The sequence below is a fragment of the Dermacentor albipictus genome, unplaced genomic scaffold, assembly GCF_038994185.2.
Source record: "Dermacentor albipictus isolate Rhodes 1998 colony unplaced genomic scaffold, USDA_Dalb.pri_finalv2 scaffold_75, whole genome shotgun sequence".
Lineage (NCBI taxonomy): Eukaryota > Metazoa > Arthropoda > Arachnida > Ixodida > Ixodidae > Dermacentor > Dermacentor albipictus.
The window spans coordinates 257,501-270,000 of NW_027225629.1; the positions used below are offsets into that span (position 1 = coordinate 257,501).

Sequence of the window (12,500 nt, forward strand, 5' to 3'; positions counted from 1 at the left end):
GACTTGCACCGTCGCAAACACCCGAGAACGTCGCCTCCCATACACCACATTTCCCGACCGCCTGCAAGGACGGGGGATTCGGTGCTGGGCTCGGTCCCGTTTCGCTCGCAGCTACTCAGGGAATCCCTGTTGGTTTCTTTTCCTCCGCTTAGTGATATGCTTAAATTCAGCGGGTTGTCTCGCCTGATCTGAGGTCGACAACGGATACATCGCTTTCGCCCATTCCAGCACGACCGAGTACGACGCCCTGCCACGTCCTTACGGACGAGGCTGGCAGGCGGCACAACGCCTGCGCGCGTGCGTCATACGAGCGGTACATGCCGAAACGGACTCGACACGTTCGAAAACCCAGCGCCAACCGAGTGCGACGCCCTACCACGTCCTTCGCCCAACACGGAGCTACTTATAGACGAGGCTGGCAGGCGGTGAACCGCCTGCACGCGTGCGGCGCACGAGCAGTTGCGTGGTAAGCGACCGTGTCTGAAGCCCAAAACACCACCGAGGCAAAGATCGCCTTAGCAGCGCGCCGCTTCAGCGGGCACCGCAGGGGCGACTAAAACCTGGCGGGAGGCATCGTCTCGTGTAGCGTCGCCCCTGCCCCAACTGGAGTGGCCCAGTCTTAAGGGGACAGAGACTGCGAAGCACTTGGACCGACGGCGGACTACGACGGAACGCTTCAGCTCGGCCAACGCTCTCGAGGGAGACATTTTCCGTCTCGCGGCAATTCTCCGCCGTGCCGTGCTCTTCTCGCTCGCAGACGGCGCTCTCGCGTCGAACCGCTTTCGGGGGCCACCCTTCTCCTCCCCGCTCCTCGCACGAATCTGCCGATTCCCATTCGTGCGACGAAGCCCGGAAGGGCGCCCACACAGCTGCGGTGACGTGAGCGAGCGACCAGCTCTGGAGCTCGACGTACTCCGAAGGCAAACAACGCAAATTGCGATCGCTTCCGACTCTCTCGCAAAGGTGCGCGCTACAAGGCAACAGACGTTCGCGCCTCGAGCTTGGACCGCTCTTTCCCTGCAGGTATCCGACTCCATCCTGCGGCGGTCTTGCCAGAGGCGCGCACTCGTCACGCTGCAGTAGTAATGCCTCGTTTCCGTCTCTTCGAAGATTTGGCACGACGGCTCGCCACCGTCTCCTTCTCGTGAGGTTGCTGGCGCGTGGCTTCAGCGCTCAACGTACTGTCCATGATGCCGACGCGGTCAAAACGAGTCGACGGACGCACGTTCCCTGTGCGCCGAAGGCTCTCTTGATATGTGATCCGACCCTCAGACAGACGAAGCCAAGGGAAGACCCAAGGCCGCAATGTGCGTTCAAAGAATCAGTGCTCAGTGTGTCCTGCAATTCACACCAAGTCTCGCAGCTGGCTGCGTTCTTCATCGACCCGAGAACCGAGTGATCCACCGCTTAGAGTCGTGAAAAATAGTTTGTTCAATTCAGTACAGTACAACCAGTGTTTCAGGCACGTGGCGTCTCCCTGTGTGTGGTTTCGAAGAGCGCCTTTCGGCGTGCGCTACTCCTGTTTCGCTCTTTCGTTCGGCGGTCACGCGTTTCCGCATGACCGCTGCTGATCCAACAGCCTACTCGAGACGAAAGACAAGAGCTTGGCGCGCGCGTACTCGCGCAGCTCTCCAAAGCCACTCGGCCAGTGCCAGGGACGGCTCTCTGCGCCGGAGCCACAACAAGTCTACTTGAGGCGGAAGACGAAGCCAGCAAGGGCCTGGCCGCAAGTGCGTTCGAATACGGGATTACAGTCCCTCGTCTGTCCGTACTTCCTCTTTCGACGTGCGGCGCCTTCCCAAAGCGCACAAGTCCGCAAACCGCAGAACGCTTCCGACGTAGCAAAGCCGCGTTTCCTTCGGTACTTCGCAGCAACGCCGCCTTTCCCTCGGCGGCGGGCAAATAGCCTGCAGACGTCGTCGCATTGAACCGCGAACTCGACACCTCGCGCGTCACGAGCGGGAGCCGACCGGCAGCCTCCGGCCCTTTCGGGCGCGGTGGAATTTGCCGCGGAGGACGGGAGAGTGCTTTAGGCCACGGTTCCTTCCGTACTTGGCAGCCGCACCCTCAATACCGCCGGTTCCATGACCGACCGAGCGCCGCACCGTTCCTTTAGTACTTGGGCAGCAACAAAGTCGGGTCGTTACTCCACACTCGCCGCAGGAAGCGACCGGCAGCCGCCAGCCTTTTCAGACTCGGCAGCGTTTGCCGCGGAGGACGGGAGAGCGCTCGCACCACGGTTCCGTGTGTACTAAGCGGCAGCGGCATTAGCTCTCGACCGTCAGTTCCTTGACCGACCGCACGCTTCGCCGTTCCCCTCGTACTGGGCAAGAGCAGCAGGTCGGGTCGTCTTACTCCCATTCCGCGCAAGAGTGCCGAGGCGGACTTCAGAAAGCCCACCCAACAGTGTGCGTTACGCCGTTTCTACCCGCGGGCGCGGCCAAGCCAACCGTCCAAGGTTGCAGCCGGCGTCCACTGGGCGCAACAAATTTGGCACGGGGCGCCCTTCGAAATTCGGGCAATCCCCGGCATGTTCGGGTATAGCCGTCCCCGCGTCCAAGCGGGGCCAGCGGCGGAAAGCGTCGGGCGCAGCGAGCTGCTTCACCCACACGGGGTAGAAACAATGGCGCTCGTCACCCTCGAACAATCCGGTAATGATCCTTCCGCAGGTTCACCTACGGAAACCTTGTTACGACTTTTACTTCCTCTAAATGATCAAGTTTGGTCATCTTTCCAACAGACCGGCGCAACCGAAAGGCCGCGCCGGACATCGGTCCGAAGACCTCACTAAATCATTCAATCGGTAGTAGCGACGGGCGGTGTGTACAAAGGGCAGGGACGTAATCAACGCGAGCTTATGACTCGCGCTTACTGGGAATTCCTCGTTCAAGGGGAACAATTGCAAGCCCCTATCCCAATCACGAAAGAAGTTCCACGGGTTACCCAGTCTTTTCAGACAGGGATAAAGACACGCTGCTTCCTTCAGTGTAGCGCGCGTGCGGCCCCGGACATCTAAGGGCATCACAGACCTGTTATTGCTCTGTTTCGTGCGGCTAGGAGCCGCTTGTCCCTCTAAGAAGGTTGTAAGGTGCTGGGAACCCCGCACCTATTTAATAGGCTAGAGTCTCGTTCGTTATCGGAATTAACCAGACAAATCGCTCCACCAACTAAGAACGGCCATGCACCACCATCCACCGAATCAAGAAAGAGCTCTCAATCTGTCAATCCTCCCAGTGTCCGGGCCGGGTAAGTTTTCCCGTGTTGAGTCAAATTAAGCCGCAGGCTCCACTCCTGGTGGTGCCCTTCCGTCAATTCCTTTAAGTTTCAGCTTTGCAACCATACTTCCCCCGGAACCCAAACACTTTGGTTTCCCGGAAGCTGCCCGCCGAGTCATTTGAGTAACTCAGGCGGATCGCTGGTTGGCATCGTTTATGGTCAGAACTAGGGCGGTATCTGATCGCCTTCGAACCTCTGACTTTCGTTCTTGATCAAAGAAAACATTCTTGGCAAATGCTTTCGCAGTAGTTCGTCTTGCGACGGTCCAAGAATTTCACCTCTAGCGCCGCAATACGAATGCCCCCGTCTGTCCCTCTTAATCATTACCTCGTATTCCAAAAACCAACAGAACAGAAACGAGGTCTTGTTCTATTATTCCATGCAAGTTTATTCAGGCGACTCGCCTGCGTTGAGCACTCTAATTTTTTCAAAGTAAAAGCACCGGCCTTCTCGAGGCACACAATGAAGTGCACCAAGAAAGGACCGGCATGATGTTCAGTCCGAGCCGTCGCATCGGGTAGATGCACTACTCGTCTGGAACTGAGATCCAACTACGAGCTTTTTAACCGCAGCAGCTTTAGTATACGCTATTGGAGCTGGAATTACCGCGGCTGCTGGCACCAGACTTGCCCTCCAATTGATCCTCGTTAAAGGATTTAGAGTGTACTCATTTCAATTACGGGGCCTCAAAAGAGTCCCGTATTGTTATTTTTCGTCACTACCTCCCCGTGCCGGGAGTGGGTAATTTGCGCGCCTGCTGCCTTCCTTGGATGTGGTAGCCGTTTCTCAGGCTCCCTCTCCGGAATCGAACCCTGATTCTCCGTTACCCGTAACAACCATGGTAAGCAAGTAACCTACCATCGAAAGTTGATAAGGCAGACACTTGAAAGAAACGTCGCCGGCTCGTGGCCATGCGATCAGCACAAAGTTATCCAGAGTCACCACACAATACGGGCCGAAACCCGATCGATCTTGGTCTAATAAAAGCACCCGTCGCCCAAAGGGCTTCAGGCTCACTGCATGTATTAGCTCTAGAATTGCCACAGTTATCCAAGTAGGAAGAAACGATCTAAGGAACCATAACTGATTTAATGAGCCATTCGCGGTTTCGCCTTATTTCGGCATGTACTTAGACATGCATGGCTTAATCTTTGAGACAAGCATATGATTACTGGCAGGATCAACCAGGTAATCGTTCAACTGCGCGTCCCGCCTGTCAAGCAGGCCGGACGCCGTTTTTGCGATGCCGAGGCCACCTTCAGGCGCCCCAGCACGCTTCGTTCTTGCAAAGAGTAGCACTTTGCACAGTCCGAGACGACGGCGTTCGAGCTCGCTACGGCGCCCTCCCCGAAGGGCCGGGTATCGCCACGCGGCAAGAAGCACGCAACATTCTCGATAGACTGGTTGTGTCGACTCGATCACGGCTTGCGGTTTCTCTTGAGCCCGCAGCACAGGTGGACCGACCGACACTTGCAACGTAGCCGAGACGGCAAAGCCGCCAGGCGACGGGTCACGCCCGCGCCTTCGGCGCTTTCGCATTTGACTCGTCCGAGGACGATGCGGAACACAACTCGATATCGTGGAGAAAGCGTCGTCCGACAACCAGCCCCTAACGCATCAAGCGGATGAGGCTGCAGACGTCAGCTGTGGGATCCACGGGAGCGATACCGGGGACACGCTTGACGGGCACGAAGCCCGCCGCATATCAAACACCCAGGTCGCTTTTGGGGGCGACTGCTCTCTGGGACCCCCATATAATAGCAGCGATAAGTTCCCAAATCTCCATGGGGCCGTACTCGTGCCACTTTCGACGAGCGTTTGGCGAAAATCGTGCCGCCTCGCAGCGCCGCGAGCGAGATGGAAAGCTTACGTCGGCAGCGCAATGCCGAAGTCGTGAAAGCGCAGCGCGTCGACCGAATGCGCGAACGGCAATCTCTCGCCTATGGACAGCGCGGTTTCCAGAACAATCGCCTTTCTGTGCCCCTACGGGGCCGCACGCTAGCGCGGCCCTTTCGCCGTTTCCGAGCACGAGTGCGACCGGCGCGGGCGGCGTGCTCGACACCCCGGCTGACGCCGTTTCGGACTTTGTCTCTTCGCGCGCTCGCGCCAACGCCGCGGCAAAACGACGACCTCTGCGCGGTTCTTTCCCGGTTCCCGGCGTGCTATAGTGCAGCCAGCCGGACGGTGGCGACGACTCAGTCGCGGCCGTGCGGTGGCTTGTACGCCAAAGTTGCGTGACGGGCGTCGAGCTCCCGCCGCGGCCCGGCTCAGGTGGTTTCGGACTTCTGTCTCTTCCGAGCGCTCGCGTCGTCGTGGGCACGATTCTCGAGTGCGGAGCGGTGCGCGGACACCACCACGAACACGCGCAAGCCGAAAACGGCACTACGGTACAACGTCGGCCAGGGCGGTACGGCCCCCTTATATGAGCAGCGATAAGTGACCAGATCTCCACGGGGCCGTACTCGTGCGACAAGGCGGCGTACTGCGCCGAGCCGAGCGCCAATATTTGGCCTTGGCACGGCCGATTTGAGCTCTCGCGATCGCCGCGGTACCGCCGCTCACCGATTCAAGGCACGCTAGCGCGGCCCCTTCGCCATTTTTCGAGTAAGAGTGCGAAAAGCGCGCGCGGCGTGCTCGTCGCCCCGGCTGACGTAGTCTCGGACTTAGTCTCGCTCACGCCGCCCCGGCTGACGTCGTCTCGGACTTAGTCGCGCTCACACCGCCCCGGCTCACGTGGTTTCGGACTTCCGTCTCTTCCGAGCGCTCGCGTCGTCGTGGGCACGATTCTCGAGTGCGGAGCGGTGCGCGGACACCACCACGAACACGCGCAAGCCGAAAATGGCACTACGGTACAACGTCGGCCAGGGCGGTACGGCCCCCTTATATGAGCAGCGATAAGTGACCAGATCTCCACGGGGCCGTACTCGTGCGACAAGGCGGCGTACTGCGCCGAGCCGAGCGCCAATATTTGGCCTTGGCACGGCCGATTTGAGCTCTCGCGATCGCCGCGGTACCGCCGCTCACCGATTCAAGGCACGCTAGCGCGGCCCCTTCGCCATTTTTCGAGTAAGAGTGCGAAAAGCGCGCGCGGCGTGCTCGTCGCCCCGGCTGACGTAGTCTCGGACTTAGTCTCGCTCACGCCGCCCCGGCTGACGTCGTCTCGGACTTAGTCGCGCTCACACCGCCCCGGCTCACGTGGTTTCGGACTTTCGTCTCTTCCGAGCGCTCGCGTCGTCGTGGGCACGATTCTCGAGTGCGGAGCGGTGCGCGGACACCACCACGAACACGCGCAAGCCGAAAACGGCACTACGGTACAACGTCGGCCAGGGCGGTACGGCCCCTTATAAGAGCAGCGATAAGTGACCAGACCTCCACGGGGCCGTACTCGTGCGACAAGGCGGCGTACTGCGCCGAGCCGAGCGCCAATATTTGGCTTTGGCACGGCCGATTTGAGCTCTCGCGATCGCCGCGGTACCGCCGCTCACCGATTCAAGGCACGCTAGCGCGGCCCCTTCGCCATTTTTCGAGTAAGAGTGGGAAAAGCGCGCGCGGCGTGCTCGACGCCCCGGCTGACGTCGTCTCGGACTTGGTCGACGCCCCGGCTGACGTAGTCTCGGACTTAGTCTCGCTCACGCCGCCCCGGCTGACGTCGTCTCGGACTTAGTCGCGCTCACACCGCCCCGGCTCACGTGGTTTCGGACTTGCGTCTCTTCCGAGCGCTCGCGTCGTCGTGGGCACGATTCTCGAGTGCGGAGCGGTGCGCGGACACCACCACGAACACGCGCAAGCCGAAAACGGCACTACGGTACAACGTCGGCCAGGGCGGTACGGCCCCTTATAAGAGCAGCGATAAGTGACCAGACCTCCACGGGGCCGTACTCGTGCGACAAGGCGGCGTACTGCGCCGAGCCGAGCGCCAATATTTGGCCTTGGCACGGCCGATTTGAGCTCTCGCGATCGCCGCGGTACCGCCGCTCACCGATTCAAGGCACGCTAGCGCGGCCCCTTCGCCATTTTTCGAGTAAGAGTGGGAAAAGCGACCGCGGCGTGCTCGACGCCCCGGCTGACGTCGTCTCGGACTTAGTCGACGCCCCGGCTGACGTAGTCTCGGACTTGGTCTCGCTCACGCCGCCCCGGCTGACGTAGTCTCGGACTTGGTCTCGCTCACGCCGCCCCGGCTGACGTCGTCTCGGACTTAGTCGCGCTCACACCGCCCCGGCTCACGTGGCTTCGGACTTGGTCTCTTCGAGCGCTCGCAGCCAGGTCGGGGCCGACGCCGACGTCTGCGTGGGGCTTCAACGATTCCCGGCGCGACGCAATGCAACTGCGCGCAGGATGCCAGCGACTCCGCCGTGGCCGTGCGGCGGTGTACACGCAGAAGTTTCGTGAAGGGGTATCGAGCTCCCGCCGCCCCGGCGGACGTGGTTTCGGACTTTAGCGCTCGCAGCGATCTCGCGGCGATCGCTGACGTCTGCGCGGTTTCAGGTGTGCTACGATGCAGCAGTCTGCCGCACGACAATTTACGGAAGCGAGTGCATTCCGCCCCGGCGGACGCGGCAGCGGACTTTGTGCCTGCGGGAGTGCTCTTGTTGCTGTAAAATTTGAACGGGTGCAGCTGCGCGAAGCAAGTGTACACATTTTCTCTCTCTCTCTCTCTCTCTCTGCCTCTGAGGCGACTGTAATTTTAATTTAAATGCAATTGGAGGCGGGAGCAACCTGATGAGAGTAGGCGGACTTCGGCACACCTTGTAGTTTAGAAATTGTTTTCAAGCTTTGAGGACATACACAATCGCGCCATCTGCTTTCCCCGTCTCTTTGGCACTTCATAGTGTGTGCAGCATGCTCTGCATTCCAAAGAAACGCGCCTGTTTCTCCCCCTCTCTCACGTTCTTCTTGTCTTTCTTGCTGCTCTTGTGAGAAGTTGCTATGCTCTTTACTCGCTGTAAAATAGAATGCTTGCGCGAGCCAACAACTTGCGTGTCTTTCTTTTTTTTTGTTGTTGTTGTTTTTTTCTCTCTTCCCAAGACGTTTCTGCCATTATTCACTAGCTCTCGTTCTTAGTATGCAACGGAGCGTTAGCTCGCGCCATCTACCTTTCTTTCTGTATGGCGAAGGCCGTAGGTTTTCCTAGTTCCGCACACAGATGGCGCGGATGCGTTTTCGCGCCAGTTTCGAACGACCTCGCTGTACACATGTTTCTCATTTAAAAGTTTCAAAGGGGCTTGCGAAAGGGCGTGGTCCTTTTTTCTTGCGCAAGGCTGAGCTTTCCAGCTGTGCTTAAGCTATGCTAGCATGTGTGCGTATGTGTGTGTGTGTGTGTGTGTGTGTGTGTGTGTGTGTGTGTGTGTGTGCGTGCGCGCGCGCGCGTGCGTGCGCGTGCATATGTGTGCGTGTGTGTGTATACACGCACACGGTAAAGATGATGGGGTAGCGCTATTTCTTTCTTTCTTTCTTTCTTTTTTAACAACACCTGTGCTCCACATGGCGATCTTCCTGCCCTCTATGTTTCCGGTTGGAAGGAGTGCGCAGCCTTTTCTATATTTATTTATTTTTTTTTTTTCATTCTCTTTCATTCGTACATGAGGCGCGCTACCTAATTCTAGCGGTCGAATCGACACGTTGCAATCCGTCCCGGCCTGTGCCGTATGAAAACTTTCAGTGGGCCTTGCGGTAAATAAAAGGAAATGAGGGAAATGCGCGTAGTGTATTACACTTGCGCACGGGCTTGAAACGAAGGCCTCAAAGAAAGCCGCCTTGAGCGGTCGCATTCAGACGGAAGTAAGCATTCCCCTTGCGCGTGTTTTCCGCTCGCCTGTTCCGTTTTCTACGAGGTTGCCTTCGTTGGTTTTGCCTTGCGAACAAGCTTGCGCTCGGGTCTCGTTTCTACGCGACGGCGTTTCGTTAACAGTGAAAGACTGAGGCGTCGCGAGTTGATTCGCGAGATAGAGAGCATAGAGTCTCTAGACGGGCTGGGTTTTATAAGATTGCCCACGCTGTTGCTGAGGTTACCAATGTCGCCAGGGCACCCACAAGGCAGTGGTACAATGGAGTGAAGTGAAAGACATCGCTTCTCGGCCTTTTGGCTAAGATCAAAGTGTAGTATCTGTTCTTATCAGCTTAATATCTGATACGGGTTCTATATGGACCCACGATATTAAACCTATTTTTGGAAGTTGGCGGAGTGCTTGAAGCCTGCTTCACCTCCGCCGCAGGTCGGCCCGGTATTGCACTACCTCCGGGATCGGCCCCCGCTCACTTAGGTGAGACTTCATTCAATCAAAATGAAGAACACAAGCTCGAAGCGAGCACTCACGTGACACGCACCATTCCCATACTATACGCAACGATGCCGGTGTTTCTGAACGATTGTCTGCTGTAATGAGCCACTTGGGGGGGGGGGGGGGGGAAGGGTGATTAGCCGTGGGTTTTGCAATCAATGTAAGTCCCACTCAAAGCCAACACTGCATTTTGGAGTTCACTATCGCTTTGATCCGTAAACGACAGCAAGCTCGCCCTGCGAAAATCCGCTGCCCTAGTGGAAGAAAGGTTCCCTATGAAACAAAAATGGAGTGCCCGATTTCCGGCAACATTTTCGCTGCAGTGGGACCGAGCGCCTCGAAAACAAACTTGTCGTATGGCCAAGTGTGGCGAAATATATTCAAGGGTTCAGAGGTGCCTCAGCTTTCCAACCTGTATGTTATGAATACCTGTTGCTACCTTTTCGTCATCATCATCCTGCTGGCTACGACCACTGCAGGGCAAAGACCTCTCCCATTATTCTCCAAGCACCCCGGTCACGTGTAAGCCCGGTCACGGTCGCCGTCTAGTGCCTGCGCCCTTCCTAATCTAATCTGCCCTCCTAAATTTCCGCCACCCCGTGCTACGCTTCCCTTCTCTTGGAATTCAGTCGGTAACCCTTAATTGATGATCTTCCCCCCACATTGCATGCCCTGCGCACGCCCATTTCTTTTTCTTGGTTTAAACTAAGGTGTCATTAGCTCGCGTTTGTTCGCTCACCCCCCGAATCTGCTCTATTCTTATCCCCCGTAGCGCTACACCCATCATTCTTCTTTCCAAAGCTCGTCGCGTCGCCCTCAGTTACCCTTCGGTAATCCTTAAGGTCCTTCGTTGCGGCACTCGCGGCATCTTTCTCATTTAAATAAGGCTATTTCGTTCAGTTTTGGGGGAAAACTCAATGAGCTAGGCGCGATTGTGTCCCCGGCGCCGCTCTCAACAAGATGGCGGCGCCCAGGCTTTTTGCCTGGTGGTTCGGCTTGACGCAGAACACGCCTGCAGGGCAGTGAAGCCGCATTGAAGGGGCAACGAGCGGCGCAGTGAAGCGCATGCTCGGGCGAAAAACGCGAACATCAGCCAAAAATACAACCAAATGGCCAAATACGAATTTCCGTTATGGGAAATTGGAGTTCAGTTGGCGCGTTGCGCTCGCCTAAGGTAAAGAACATAAATGCGAGTGCCACATCAGCCAAGTCAATGCTGAGGATCGCGTATCATTTCTTATTTATTTTTCCCCTTGCCTCCTGGCCTGCGTGGCCCTAGCGCGCATGCCCACGAAAGTAATGCAATAAGGAAAACGCGAAATCATGCGGTGACGGCTGTATCATATCCATTGTGCGTGCTTTGTTCTTTTTGGACTACAGTGGTGTGCGTTATGAGAAAGTTTCAGTGACCAGCGAACCTATATTTAGAACCACATTTACGGTTACTGCTAACAAGCTGCGGGTAGGTGTTTTTTTTTTCTTTCTTTCTTTTTTTCGCTACCAACGATGGGTTATCGCAACCGCGATCGGTTGTGCTAGACGCGTTCTTGCCAAACGTTGGCTCTATACGCGACCCGTGACGCGTGGTCGGCACATTCAAGCAGTCCATTGCAAACCGTTCCAAGAAGAAGGATGCTAGCTCCACGTTCCGCCGGGAGCGCTAGTTCGAAGATTGTACTTTTAGACCCTCGAGGAAGCACCGCCATCCCACGTTTTCTATAACGCGCTAAGACTCAGAGCGACAGCGACCACTTGTCTTTGTCAATATCTCGGACACACTTTTTTTTTTTTCTTTAATCCAGATCGTCAGACGAGCCCGCGTTCACGCGCACTCGCTCTCTCCGATAAGCAGGGTAGCTCGGTTGGGGTGTTGTAGGGCCTCGCGCATGCGCTGCTGAGTTCGTCGCTTCGCCGGCCGGTCGACGCTGGCGCGGTACTGGTAATCAACTTCGACGGGCATGGTGAAACGTCACTGTGAAACGTCACGACTAGCAATGCAATGTGTTTGCGAGCAATCGGAGAAATGAGAGAGCCCCTGTAGATTAGTGGAAACGTTCCTCCAAGTATTACGTTTGCAATTTGCGCCTACGAACATGAACTAGACAAAGGAAATGATCTGTAGCCGCCTTCACTTCATAAAATTCCCGTACGAAGAAATTTGCGTGCGCACGTGATCTCCCGCATGAAACCAGACGATAGGTTAATTTTAGCCGTTCATTTCGATTTGCCGAATGTAAACCGGAACACTTTCTCCACGCGCTCTTGAGGTTTGAATGACAATCAATGACATGCTTTTTTTATATATTTTTGTTTGTTCTATCTGGAACCAAAAGAATTCAGAACGCCATTTCAATCTTAGATTCGATTCACGCCTTGCGTTACGTCACCCCTGGCATATCTGATGAACACGCTCTGCTGTTAAGCTTCATGATCACGGCATTAAAAGTCGCCACTTCCCGAACGTTTATCGAGCCGATGATGAACCGTATGCTGGATTCTTATTGTAATGAGTTTATAGAAAGTTTTATACTTCTATGGCTAGCTTCAAGGAAAGGAAAAACATCGCTCAGCATTGTATAACGCATAACAACAACAACGAAAAATCTGCAGGTTATTCATACTACAATGAGAACACTAGGAATACTGAAAAAGATGAAATCTAGACATGCTGCAAGGAGCCAACAAATGCAATTGAACCAACGAACTGAACTGCAATTATTTCATCAAGACATGCCCCGAAAAAACGTGGCCACTATCAATGCTCATTTCAAAGCTGTTTTTTTTTTTTGTTTGTGACGGATAATAATTATCTTCCCAATGGCTGATGTGAAAATTTCAGAGCGCGGCATTTTCGAAATCTCAAGGCCCCGGCTGCTTTCTCTCTTCTTTAAATATGTTCCGGGTGGCAGATGGAGAAAAGTTTCGCGCACATAATTTAAAAGCCTG

At 55.8% G+C, this 12,500-nt stretch overlaps 3 non-coding genes and 1 pseudogene across 3 annotated transcripts; 1 reads left to right on the forward strand and 3 right to left on the reverse strand.

Annotated features, from left to right (window-relative positions):
- The window catches only part of LOC139053150 (large subunit ribosomal RNA), a 3,227-nt pseudogene extending 3,030 nt beyond the window's left edge, over positions 1–197 (reverse strand).
- A 1,065-nt stretch (positions 198–1,262) lies between these two features.
- Positions 1,263–1,415, reverse strand: LOC139053158 (5.8S ribosomal RNA). The gene has a single exon (XR_011510255.1). It is a non-coding gene; the product is annotated as a 5.8S ribosomal RNA (ribosomal RNA).
- A 1,237-nt stretch (positions 1,416–2,652) lies between these two features.
- On the reverse strand, positions 2,653–4,467 carry LOC139053197 (small subunit ribosomal RNA). Its single transcript, XR_011510294.1, has one exon. It is a non-coding gene; the product is annotated as a small subunit ribosomal RNA (ribosomal RNA).
- Positions 4,468–9,339: 4,872 nt separating this feature from the next.
- LOC139053177 (U2 spliceosomal RNA) lies at positions 9,340–9,531 on the forward strand. Its single transcript, XR_011510274.1, has one exon. It is a non-coding gene; the product is annotated as a U2 spliceosomal RNA (small nuclear RNA).
- The last annotated feature ends 2,969 nt before the right edge of the window (positions 9,532–12,500 follow it).